The sequence below is a fragment of the Apus apus genome, chromosome 7, assembly GCF_020740795.1.
Source record: "Apus apus isolate bApuApu2 chromosome 7, bApuApu2.pri.cur, whole genome shotgun sequence".
In the NCBI taxonomy this organism is placed as follows: Eukaryota; Metazoa; Chordata; class Aves; order Apodiformes; family Apodidae; genus Apus; species Apus apus.
Window position 1 is genome coordinate 5,255,671 of NC_067288.1, and position 12,186 is coordinate 5,267,856.

The 12,186-nt window shown below is 48.1% G+C and overlaps 1 protein-coding gene across 2 annotated transcripts in view; it reads left to right on the plus strand.

The window, feature by feature from the left end:
- Nucleotides 1–12,186, plus strand: part of PBX1 (PBX homeobox 1) — a 129,446-nt gene that overhangs the window by 3,399 nt on the left and 113,861 nt on the right. The window lies entirely within an intron of this gene.

Sequence of the window (12,186 nt, forward strand, 5' to 3'; positions counted from 1 at the left end):
GCCTCTTTTTATTTATTGCTTTTTCTGGGGAGAAGAGGAAAAAAGAAAATCCAAAAGCTTGCAGTTTAATTCTTTAGTTTCTTCCTTGAGACATGGCACTGTTTAAGAAAAAAAAAGAAATGAAATCTGAGGGCAGAGTAGGGGTGGGAACCCAACAAAATGAAATGGTGCAGTTGTACTTCCGTCACTATTCAGGTAAACAGGTATCTTACTTTTTTAAAAATCAAGGGTTAAAATGCTCTTGTCTGCCAATCATCCAGGCTAGCTCATGTAAGAGCGAGTTGTCAGTTGCCTTTAGTGAAAGCAATATATTAGATTGTTAGTTACTTTAGGATACTGTTGTTTTATGGCATGGGGTGTTCTCAGGCTTCTAAAGAAGCTAATGGCATGAGAGCGTTGGCTCTGCCGTTTCCCACTTTTCCAGACCTCCTACCATGTACTAACACACTTATAACACATCCCAGGGGGGCATTTAAATTTTAAAAGCAACAATTAAAAAATAGCAGTCATCAATCAAGAGTGATCTTAAACAACAGATGCTCAGGGAAGGACATTTAGCAACGTGCACCATTTATTTATTTATTTGTCGGAATTTTACTTTTTCATTTTTTTTATTAAAAAAAAAATGGGAGGAATGATGGAAATTTGGTGAGGAGGGGGGAAGGTTTTTCTCCACTGTTGGGTTTCTGAGCTGACTGGAGGTGATCAGTGGGGCTTTTTCATGCTGGTCCAGCTGCCTTGTTTTAACACGCTGCAAAGTACTTGACTTATCCCCCCCCCCCCTTTTACAACAAGGACTGTAGCAGTCAATAATTCATATCTAAACCATATAAGCAAGGGCATGACATGAATGAAAGTGACAATAAACATGATTGCACACCCAGTTGATATACATTGATAGTTGCACATAAAAGGGGAACAGCTTTCAGAAACCTAAATCTGGGGTTTTGTGTTGTTGGTTTTTTCTTAAATAAATAAATATAAATATATAAAACCTCCTAGTGTGAGCAGCTGATTGAAAATACAATTACTTGACTCTTGCAATATATATAAAATGACTAAGGGGGCCCTTTGTTAAGCATTGTTTGTGCAGCGTGTAGCCCACACAAAGCACCTACCGATGGCATTCGATGAAGTCCTGACGACTGTGTGGCCGGGTCTGACCTTCCTGAGGGGCCCTTCCTTACAGAGTTTCCATAATAACTGGGCAGTGGGTTCCATATGAGAACCTCTGTAGAGTTCTTATAATATAAGGTGAGGGAGTATGTCTAGAGATAAATTTTATGGGTGGTTTTCTAGCTTTTCCCCAGGTGCCGCCCCCAAAAAAAAGGAGCCACCGAGTTCCTTTCCCTCTTCCCTCTTTCTCCTTTTATTTTTAGTCAGCCAAAGAAAATGTTTGTCTGCCTTTTCCTCGTGTGTATTTGATGCTGTGTATGTTGCCCGTGCAGGGGAACTTTTTGACAGGGAAACTGCTGAATCCCAGCTCAGCTTTGCTATTGGTGCAGTTGTCAAGTTAGGAGATGGGGAATCTGCAACCGCCAAACCTGGGAGGAAATCCAGTTGACTTCAGAGATGCTGTGGGGTCCCAGTGAACTGGGAAGAGATGGGGAGCTGTAGACATCCCTGGTGCCAGGCTGTGATCATTTCCTCTCTGCCAAGTAAAAATGAGAGAGATGGAATAGGGTGAAGCATGCTGCTGGAAATAAAGGATGTCCAGGTGTAGATTTGGGCTGTCGTACATTTTAAAAAATTGTTATTTGTTCGTCCTGTTCCTGGTTGACTTGTCTGTGGGGCTGCTGTGCGAAGGTCTCTGATGAAGTTGAATCAAGATGTCTTTGGGAGTGTTGTTTGGCTATCCTCGGATGGGTTTACGGTGAATTATTTTACTTTGCAAATTCAAAGACCTCCTCCCCTCTTCCCCCATCTGCATCTCCAAAAGTCACACTTTATAAGGAAGCAAATGGGGCCAGATGGTTTTGTTTTATTTTTATTTATTTTTTTTTTTTCAGTATTGCTTTGTGAGCCCCATGCTAGGAGGAAGTTAGCCTTGTTTTTTCTGGGGCTGAGGGTATCGCCTGCTTCTGTTTGCTTACCCCTTCCTTGTGGGCAGCGGCGTGAAGGTTGAGCCAACTTCTCTCTTCCCACTTTCCATTTTGCTTCACAGATTTTTTTTGCATGTATGGCTTTGGAAATCCTGGTGATTGTCTGCGGTCACTGGTGGGTGTTTGGAAGTGCGTGCGTACATCTTCCCCCCGGCGTTATGATGTGCAGAAATGTGCGTTCGGTTACCCCGCTGCCTGATTTAAGTGACTCCAGAGCCTTACGGAGACTTTACCACGGTCTCTTGCAACATTATGGCTAATATTTCATAGCATTAACATTGTCTTGAGCAAACCCAAAGTGTCCATAAAGTTCTTAGAAAAAGAGGTTGTCTGTATTGGCCGAAGAGTTCCCCTTTGTGCTTGGGCTCTTCAGTTATTTTGATTTATAAACATTATTTTAAAAAATAATAATAACAAACAAACAAAAGCTCAGGGGTTGTCTTTTGTCTGCAACCTGGAGATTGTTTCTTTTGGGGTGACGTCTGTTGAAAAGTAACAAAAGTTGAGAGGTTTGATCTGATGAGAGCATGTGGGGGTGGGAGAAAAATTGCTGCTTAAATATACGTTTAAGTTGTCTGCGTTCGTTTGGTGTGTTTTCACTTGCTGTTGGTCGCTTTGTTAAGAGGGAAGGGGCAGGACTGCCTTCAAATGGCTGGCTGGCTTTTTGGAATAATAATTATGGAAATGGGAGGCATTGTTGTCCTAAATACAATTGATTCCTCCGTCAATAGGGATTGAAATCGGAAATCGCATTGCTGATTTATAAAAAGTTGGAAGGCAGAGGTAGGGGCTCTGATTATTTTTCTTTTTTCCCCCCTCCCTTGTTTTCTTTTCCTCTCTCTTGGTATGTTGTTTTTTGTTGTGTTGTGGTTTTTTTTTAAGCTGTTCCCTGCATGAGCAGAATAGCTAAGCAGAAGAATCAGGCAAGGCGTACGCAGACGTGGGGTCCTTGGATGGCAAACTGGAAAATATCTGCTGTCAAAATGCAGCAGCATCTATTTCAGCTGTGAGCCTTTCCCAACTCCCATCTCATTCGGCGGGGACCGGCGGGGAGAGGCTGAGCGCAGGATATATGACCATTTAATCTGATTCCTCCTCCTTAAGAGCTTTTCCCATCCTTTCACTTTCTCTGCTCTTTTGGGGGGAGGTGAGGGCATCGGGCAAATTCTACTCCTTAAAAAGAGCCTGACTTTGTATTTTAAATCCTCTGATTTTCATTTTCTTAAACCCCTCGCCCTTCTGTGTTGAAAGAATTCAGGGTTCAAAGAAAATGTACATACCACCAACGGGGGGGGGGGAATTTACAAAGTGGAACATTTATAGACATCACTGATTACCCTTGCAGTTGTTTTTGAATAATGGATTTGGTTTTTGTTTGGTGTTTTTGTGTGTGTGTGTTTGTGTTTTTTTTTTAAATTTTAGAACATAAGAGGCACCTTATATAGCTATTAGCTACCTTTCCCTGTGCATTATCTTCACCAAACTTAACTCAAATCAGATCTTTGGAGGAGGTAACGTTTTTTTCCCCTTCTTTTCTTCCTTAACACCCCTTTGTTCTCTCCAGCTCTGTGTTCAATTAACACCCCCATCACAGAACTGTAGTCTTTTTTTTTTTTTTTTAATGTCTGTTACTGTATTTCACTTCTGACACCTCTCTTATTATTCTTGCCTGCTATTTCTCTTTAATATAGCAATTACGATACGGGGTTTCTTTCTTCCTCCCTTCAAGTCACCCCCTCCCAACTAAAGCCCCACGAAGAGCAGCACAGGGAGAAAAGGGGCAGCTGTGGTGGGTGCAGTGCTGGTGTTTTTAGGGTCCTGGGCAGAGCTGTAAGCTGGGTATGCTGGCAAGCCCAAGGCCTCTCGGATGAAGTTTTTTGCAGGGCAGGATGGGGTGGGTTGCCCTTCTCTAGGGTTTCAAACGCTGCCCTCCCTCTTATCCTGGGTTTCCTCCGAGGTTTCGAAAAGCCATGGGGGAGTTAAACACCCTGATTTGAATTTCAATGCAATTCTTGCACCTAAAGGCTTCATTTTGCTTCTGCAGAAGCTCATAATGAAAGTGCTGGGTCCCTGCTCTGCTTTCGGCAGGTCCAGCCCTCTCGTGGCTGCTCTCCCTCCTGCCCTTCTAAGGGGAGGAAGCCTTTGCTTTGATGTTTAGTATTATTTTTTTCTTTTCCTCCAGTTGAAAGGCTTTGAAGGCAAAAGTGATGCTTCTCCCTCCCAGGCAAGCAGGCTCCTTCTAGGGGCAGGGTCTGCTGGGTCCCTGCTGTGGCTGCCCTGGGCAAGGCAAATCATTTTGGGAGAGCAGGGCCTCCAGCCAGCCTCTACTGCCCAAGGAAGCCTCTTTGCATCTCACAATCAAATTACTTCCAGAAACTTGATGTCTTCAAGGGAAGGGAGGACAGGGAATGTGCAAGGGGCTGGAAGATGGGGATGTTCTGGGAGAGAAGGCAGAGTCTGGAAGACCTTGCGTTGGCGGGGAGGGCTGTGTTACCACAAGAGGAGCTGCCACTTCTGGAGACTGGCTGGGAGGGGATGGAAACCAGTCACCCTGATGGGAAGGGGGACGTGTCCCAGTAGGACCTGGTGGCTGAAGGGTGCAGGGTCTTCAGGGTTGTGTGTCACTGCAGCGAGTCCTTTTTCTGGGCTTTCCTCTTCCTGCATGGTGTTGTCCATCAGGAATCTGCTGGGGATGGATGGCTTTGGAGGAGCGTGCTTGCAGAGAGATTTTTTTCTTTCCTCTTTAATTTTGTATTTTCTTTCCCCTGGTAGCATGTGGTTAGAGCTCTTTGAACAGAGCAAGCTTAATTAGTTTAATGAAAATTTGCCTCCTGCAGTCCTCCAGGGGAGGAGGTGTGAAGCATGGGGCTGCCAGTGGGCTCTTGCCCTTCCTCACACCTCCTCCTCTTCGGCCCTCTCGGCAAAGTGGAGAAACCAGGTCTGGCTCCGGTGCAATGTTACCACTCCTGGGGGACTCCCCACAATTAGAGGAGTACAGGAGAGAATCTGTTTGGTTTTGTTTCAAGGCTTGTGTTTTGCGAGTGCTTGATGTTGAGTAAACTTTGCTGTGATTGCAGCAGACCAGGAGGGAGGATGTGCTTGGAAGCTGGGTCTGGTGAGTCCCATCACTTGCTGCCACATCTCTTTGCTCCTGGGGGATATATGAGCTTGTCCTCCTGCCCCAAATCCCACATTCCCAAGTCTGCCAGCCTTTACTTGCACCAGACTTCCTCGGCAGCAGGTTTTGGGTGTGTGTGTCCGGGGAAGGAAGGCTCCAGGAAGGTGCTGTGCAAGCAGCTCACTCTTTGGGCGCTGGTTCTCACAGCTCTGGGCACAGTGCAGAGGTGAAGGAGTCTTTGTGCTCAATTAATGCGTGCTGGAAAAACATCTATCAAACTGGGGGGTGCATAAATAACAGCCAACTACAGCATCCTCTTATGTGAGCATGTTAGGTGTCTTCCCTGGTCTCTCTCCACTCCATCTTCCCTCACCTCCAAATGGTTTTGGCAGCAATCTAAGTGTTGTGGGTGAGTCCAGGGAAAGAGATCTTGTTACTGGCCCTTGTAGCTCCAAACGAGAAACTCGGAAGATCTTTCAGGCCTAAATTTCTCCAGGGAAAAATGGTTCAAGTTCCCTATTTGAGGCCCGCAAAGGGATTTCCCCCTCGGAGCACTGACTGTCTGTGAGCAGAGCTCTTCTAAATGATCACAAATGTTGGATTTATTCCTGTTAGCAGGCTCACGCGCTGTGTGCCGGCCCTGCGTTTGAGGGCAGTGGCAGTAAACAAAATGCAGAGAAACTCTGAGACAATTTCATCATGCCTTTTTTTTTTTTTTCCCCCTGTCACAAGGAAATTACTGCATGCAGCAATTCTTTAGGGGAGCAGGGTGGTGGTTTAAATGTGAATGGTTTTGTTTGCAGTGAGATACATGAGGCTGTGCTGCTGTTGGCACTTCTGCTGAATCAGAGCTGAGGATTTTGGTAGGGAGAAGGGAGGAATATGGGATTCCGCCTCTGCCTTTGGTTCACCACCTCATTTCCCTGTTCTCCCTTCAATCTGAGAGCTGCAAGGGGTTTTGTGATACTTTGGAAATACGCTGTTAGGCATTTTACTAGCAGTTTGTCCTTCCTGCACTTGGGGTGCTTTGGGAGGCAGAAAAGCCTCTGTGCCCTAAAGGGGTGGTTTGTAGCCCTCTAATAAGCTGGTACCTAATGAGAGCAGGGGATGAGTTTGCATCTGAAGATATGATTTTTCTTTTTTCCACCTTTTTAAAAAATTTCCTATTCCTGCCTTGCATTCCTGGGGCAGTTTTCCTACACAGTGTTTCACATTCCTGGTAATGTGCTTTTCTTTGGGGGTTGCTGTGGGGGTTGTGGGCTGCATGGCCCTGGCTCCATGGACCTCAGAGCAGGATGCCTCCGCCAGGCTCCACTCTTTTGGGCTGAATCTTTGTGGGTTTGGGTGCTGGTCAGGGAGACATGATGCTCCCTCACATTGCAAGGGTGTGCTCTGTACAGCACCTAGCACAGGGGGACTTGGTGCTGGGTTGGGGTTTGGAAGGAGGTAATGTGATTTACAGCAATGGATCTGGTTAATAATCTCCAGCAGCTTCTGTATACTCAGGGGCTGCTTGTATTCCCAGCCAGGTGTTTGCAGACCGGATCAATATGGCCCTATTTGCATGGGGCTGTCCGTAATCTAATAAACCAGCCTCAATCTGTGTCCTTTGCTTTCCCCGAACATCCACTCAGAGATGTTCCCAGGCCAATCAGACTGGCAGAGGTTTCCTGTGGTGGGAGAAGCTGTTTGTGAGCAGTGCCTGGCCCCTGGACTGCCAGCCTGGGGTCGGCTGTGGCACCCCAGCACTGCCAGCAGATACTGGGTGCCCTCCCTCAGAGCCCAGGCTGCCTGAGCACCTTTTTTGGGGCTCTCAGGACAATTGTGCTTTTGCAGACTGTCACCTCCCCGGTGTGCACCGGAGGCATCAGGATCGGGGGTTTTCAAGTGAGATGCCTCCTCTTGCCGTGTCGCCTTTGGGGAGCATCTGCTGGAAGCCTTGTCTGATGCAAAAAAATGATGGTTTTGTGGGCTGGGTGGTCGGAGGCTTCTGCTGAAAACTGTATTGGAGGCGTTGTGTCCCCCGGCGACTGAAATAATACAAGGTGGCGGGCGGTATAGGGATAAATTACAGAAAGCTGTGGCCTGAGGAGGCTGTGGGCTGAATACATTACAGCGTGGTGTTGTCAGGCCAGCAGCAGGGCTGGGGAGGGACTCAGGGGGATGCTTTATCCCAGTGCTGGGAGATCGGTTGGGCTGGAATGACTGGTTTGGAACTGTCTCAATTAAAACCAAAACCAAAAAAAGCGCCCCAGAAAAAAACACTGAAGAATTAAATCTCTTGGCCGTGTGTTTGTGAGCCCTGCCCCTGCATGCGTTTATTTATTTGTTTTTAAGCTGGAACAGAAAGCCACCTTTTACTGGCTCCTTTTCTTGGTGGTGAGGGTGAGGTGGCAGGAGAACAGGCAGCCTGATGGGAGGGGGTGGCTGTTGGGGGAAGCTGCCTCGCTGGGCTGCTGTGCCTGCCCAGGAGCCCTGTGCTCTTGCTGCTTTTTGGCATTTTGGGGAGGTCGCCAACGTGGATAATAGAAATTCCCTCTGACACCTTGAGTAAGCAGAACGTTGTCACCGTCCTCTCCCTGCCCAGCCTTTTATTTATAGGAGAGCCTTGCCCAAAATAGCTTTTTTGCTTGGCCTAAGCTCATGGACTGTTTCCCTCCCCCTCCCCCCCCCCCCCCCCCCCTTTTTTTTTTTTTTTTGTAAATGCACTGATAAATTGAAAACCCTTGAAACAGCCAGTGCTGTGAGGAGCCACACTAATCTGAAATTATAACTTGGCCATTTTATTTCAGCCTTGGTGAAAAATGAGCGGAGCTGCCTTTGCAAATGGGATCAGCCTGTCTAAATGATGGTGGCTGGATTTTTGTTTCTTGCCAGAGTGCAATCCCAGAAACTCGGTTCGTCATTTCCATGTCCCGTTTTCCGTTTCACAGACAGCATTTTGTAAAGCTACGTTTGGCCCTGCCTGGCTGTTCTGCCTCTCCTCGTTATCAGAAGAGGAAAATCAAGTTTCTCTCCTGGTTGGATAACATTTTCAAATTCCAGAGTGATGTCGATTAGCAGAATTAGCAGTGGCAGGTTAACTGGCAAAAATACCCTGCCAGTTGCAGAGCGTTTGTTGCTGGTCACTGCTCTTTTCCCAACTTCAGTGGTCCCGATCCTGGACATGTCTCTGGAGCACCAGGATTTTTCTGTCTTAATTCAGCATGACTGTTTCCTTTGACATTTGATATTTACAAGGCTAGAGCCAAAATGAAAGCAGATTTGCCCATAACTCTCTGAAATGTGCCTTTTTAATTTCAACATTAATGTTTCAAAACCCAAGCTGCTGGTGGGTGTATGTTTGCCTGTTTACACACATCCTTTTTTTTTTTCCTTGTGCAGTGATTCTCTAGTGAAACATTAAGAAAGATACAGTACCTGGAGCCTGTGGATGGCTTGGTCTCCTGCTATGAACTTTGAATTTGGCTTTTAACTCTATGTCCCTCATTTTAAAAGGTTGCAAGTGTTTTAACTTAGTCTTTTTTTTTGGAAGGAGGATGTTTATATGCAAAATAATTATCACAATAATAGATTACTATTAATGCAATCATGTTTTATTGCAAATATTGCAATCATATATTATTGCAAATCTCTAGAGAAAAGGCACAGTTCAGGCCACAATAAATGAGTTGGAAGGAGTCACATCCATCGATCCTGACTTCATAGCACGGGGCACAGCCTCCCTGGTACGTTCGGTGTAGGAAAGCTGCAGGCAGTGGGACGTGCTCCAGCAGCCTGGTGGAGGTGGTGTTTCGAAGGGTGTATGACCCTTGCTTTGCAAGGAGCCACCTATTTATTTCTGATCTGAATTTGCCAAGCTTCTGGCTGTCACGTTGTGCTGTGCATGTGCCTGCTGAGAGCGAGGAGCTGCCATGGCCCTGCTCCCTGTGCAGTTGTGTGTCTGGGGGGAGCAGGTGGCAGGAATGGTGTTTTCAGTGAATGTATTATTGCCCCGGAAAATCCTGGCTGTTGGCTCTGGTCAGCAGATGTGAAGTTTCTATCAGTATTAGTGGTGGGAAGGGAAGTTGCAATATGCTTCACTAATGGAGAAAAATCCCGAGGAGCAATTCCCTGACTTAGGCTTTCGGCAACGTGAGATGAAGCCGTCTGAAGCGCTTTGCTCAGCAGACCAGCTCTTAGCAGACCATTTCTTCCTCCCTGCTTCATGCCGATTTTTCCAAAGAGGCTGTTTCTGGGCTCTGTTGCTGGGTGGGCAGTGGGGAGGTGCAGAGCCCCTGAAATGCATCTGGAGGCACAAAGCATCGCGTGTGGGAGCAGGGAGCAGCGCCCGCTCCAAAGCCCCGGTGCAATTCTGTCCCCAAGTGGCTGAAAAGGTCATTTAGCGCAACAGCAAACGTTTAATTCATTATTTTTTGCGCTCCCTCAAATAGTCAAATTAGCTCTGGAATGGGAGCTTCTGGAGAGGCTGTCCCGAGAAGGATTATCAGTAGGAGCGCCTGGGCCCAGGCTGTTCCTCTCCCGAAGGTCCCCGGCTGCTATTTGCACATCCCGGGGTCTGACTGCAGCTGGCATTTCCCCCGTTGGGTGGAATTTACTTTCCACCCAGCAAGGGCATTGGATAACATTTACGCACCTGGGCTGCTTAAGCTGCAGAGGGGCCTGGGGGATGTGGGGGAGAAGGTCAGGGTCTCTGCTTTCCTTACAGGCAGGAGGGAGTGGGGAGGTGGGCTAATGGGCACTGCACCCTCCACCTGAGCAGTATGCAGGACAGGCAGTGCCGTGTTATGTACTTCTGCAACCATTTGGACCCTACTCTGATGAGGGGGGGATGCAGGGTTTGCCCTGGCCATGGAGAGTTCAGCCCCTGCTCAGTTTCCTCTTGTGATGGACGGATTGGTTGGGTAGCCAGGTGTGGGCTTGGTTGGTGTTTGTAGCAAAGGATGTGGTATTTCCGTTTGGATAGGTTTGCAGCACGTGTCCAGAAGGCACACGGCCTGGGGTGGGATTTCTCCGTAAAAGTGGCTTCTCTACAGCCAGGTCTAGAAAGCTGTGGAGTCCTCACCCGTGGGCTCTTGGGGGTAGGATGACACGTGCAGCAGTACAGTGGCATGGCTGGAGGTTTAGGGAGACTACCCAAGGGGAAGTGGGGATTGTTTACCCTGAAAAACCCACAAGTGATATGGAAGGAGGTAAGACACAGTGAGTGGTGGTGCTAGGGGAAATCCCCAGTCTTTCCACGCTTCCGAGGCAGGAGGCAAAGTCCACGTTGTGGAAGGATGGATCTTTCTGCCATGTTTGGTTAGGCTTTGGAAATGTCCTTTGGCAAGGCCAGAGTGCCTGGCTAGGTGGGTGCTTGGGGGCTAATGGCCAGGGCAGAGGGTGAGTGCAGGGAGGGCTGTGGTGGCATGGTGCTTCCAGCCCAGTTGGGAACCACGTGCACGGCTGGTGGAGCACGCTGGTCCTGCGTGCCAAGGTGTGTGGCTGCGGGCAAGGGCGGCGGGTGGACCTGCTTCATCACGTGTAGGCTGCGATTGAGAAAGGAGCTGCACAATTAGGACCGGTCCCTGTGGTTTGTGTTTGAAAGGAGCTCCATTAAGATAATTTCTAAGCCTCTGTTTAACCAGAAGGCTGTCTGCTGATGAAGAGAGAAGCTGCTTGTGGGAGCCCTTCGAGTCCCTGGGGTGTGCAGTGGGCCTCTGGTCTCTTTAGCTTTTTTATTGCTTTTGTTTTGCCCTTTGGGGATGCCAGGTATGGTCTGCTCTCCCTGAGGCAGCTGGGATCCTGTCACCATCCTTGGGTGCTGATGCTCTCCTCCCTCGGGCAGCTCTTTCCAAGGATCTCCTCAGTCTCTTTGCCATCTCATACAGCCAGCAGCCTTCCTCTGCTACATCTCCTGCCTGAATGCAGACACTGGTGTCAGTGACTGCCCTTGCACGCTCCTGGGGAAGCCCAGCCCTGTGGTTCTTCAGAGGGCTCTCCTAGGCTAAGTGAGGAGCTTGAAGGAGACCCAAATAAAGAACAAATGAGAACCATATAGAGACAAATGGGAATCAGATTTAGGAAGCAGACGAGACAACCCTTTGGAAGGGGCAGAGAGGCTGTTTGCTTTAATCAGTCTCCTTGGATTTCAGGCAATAATAAAGCGGATTTGTTCTAGTTTACCTTCTCTCTCCAGGCCCTTCTTTTTCCCTCTCTGCCTCTTACTTGCTGTTCTCAAAATAGCCCTGGAACCAGCAGCACCAGCATCATTAAATAAGATTCCCCCTCCTGGACAGTAAGTTCACCCACTCTGCTAGGATGTGCTGGGAAGGCTGATGGTGAACAGCCTCCAGTATGACCCTTGGGATTTCCAACTGCTCATCCCTCAGGCAGAGACTTCCAAGGTGGCAGAGCCAGAACTGTGTTCCCAGCTGTCCCCACAGGGATGTGGGTCCCCTCTCATGTTCAGTGGGTGATGAAGGTGCAGTGTGGTGGGGTAGCTTTGTTTGGGGCACTCTTCACTTCCAGCACTCAGCAGGCCTTTTGAGAGTGCTGCAGCGTTCTATGTACCATTGCAATGGTTTTCCTGTGTGGCTCAGCACATTTTGTACGTAGGCTTTGCTGATAGTCCTCAATGGAGGCCATGTCCTGTTGCCGCATGGACATCTTAGCTGCTTGGCAAGAGCAGGAGAAAGTTTGTGATGACTTTGCTGCCCAGGAGGGGCTGATTTAATTAACATTTGCAGGAGTACCATAGGGCTTTCCAGTTGCAAACTGACTTGGCTCTGCTCTGAAAAAGCAAAGTGGAGGAAAGGAGGTGAGTATGCCCTGCGGTGGCTTTTCCAGGTCTCCGAGGTCGACATGAGGGAAATCGCCTCAATTGCAGCACAGGTTGAGCCCTCTCCCTTTTCCAGCAAAGCAGAAATTGTGGTTGTAAACCTTCCCCCGGTATGTAACCACACTGTGGGCAATCATCTCCCCAGG